Here is a 1,040-nt window from a genome sequence, read left to right as displayed (position 1 = left end):
GGCGGCAAAGTGGAAAAGTAGGAATTGGACCCGGCTGTGGCTGCCTCCCAGCCACATGGGCTGCAGATAGAGCTGCGCATCGGGGAGGGGGAAGGGAACAGAAATAAACGATTTTTCGTCTCCCCCCCCTTCTTTTTTTTTTTTTTTTTTTGCTTGTGCTTAGAAACCTGCCAAAAGCAATACTTACGGTTTGCCACAGATTAAGGACTTTGTTTTGTTTTAAGTAAACGGCAATCGGAGGACCAAGCCACCTATCGTACGTCAAAGGATGAATTTTCATTCTTTCTCCGCACTATCCTGCCTGCTAGGTTCCTGACAAAGCTGCCCGTGAAGATGCAGTTGAACATAGCTCTGGCTCTCGTCAGGGTGATTAAGATGCTCTTTAAAATAAATCCCATTTTGAAGAACCTACTCTCTCAGCAGCACACAACTTCAGACTGAAAGGAGCGTGTTGGAAAGTATACTGAAAACAAAACAGACTCTGTACCCATCCATTCAATGACTTGCCTTTCTTTCCTGTTAGCAGTTTTTGTTTTCCTAAAATATTGCCAGTGGGGGTAAATAAGTGTCTAAGGGCAGGAAGAAATGCCTAGATATGAAGGCTACGTGGGGCTGTCAAGGATGACGAGAGAAGGAAGATAATGCCCAAAATATCAAGTTGCAGATTTAATAAATGCATTGGAAAGTGTGTCATTAGGTGAAATTGTATCCAACTGAATACACTTTGCATACACTTCTGGACTAAAGCAGTGTACAAGCCATGCCATGCCCCTTTCTCTTACTAGAAGGCAGAATTTAGATAGCTTTCGAGGAAGCTTTGTTTTTAGTGGCAATGTCAACATGAGCAGGTAGTATGGTATGGTAGTTTGTGCGGAGTCCCTGTTGTCTGCTTTCATGGAGAGGTGTTACTTTGAGGTAACTCTGATTTGGTTCTGCTTTTTAGCAGTGGACATAATGAAGTGTGCTCTAAACCTGCTCTAGAGCATGAAGCACAGTGTTGTGCATGGAGGTGATCAGCAGATTTGCCTCAGGAGCACACT

This window comes from Haliaeetus leucocephalus, unplaced genomic scaffold (assembly GCF_000737465.1).
Source record: "Haliaeetus leucocephalus isolate CR32 unplaced genomic scaffold, Haliaeetus_leucocephalus-4.0 Scaffold566, whole genome shotgun sequence".
NCBI classification, from domain to species: domain Eukaryota; kingdom Metazoa; phylum Chordata; class Aves; order Accipitriformes; family Accipitridae; genus Haliaeetus; species Haliaeetus leucocephalus.
The sequence above is the reverse complement of the archived record's forward strand: the minus strand, read 5'-3'. Positions refer to the sequence as shown.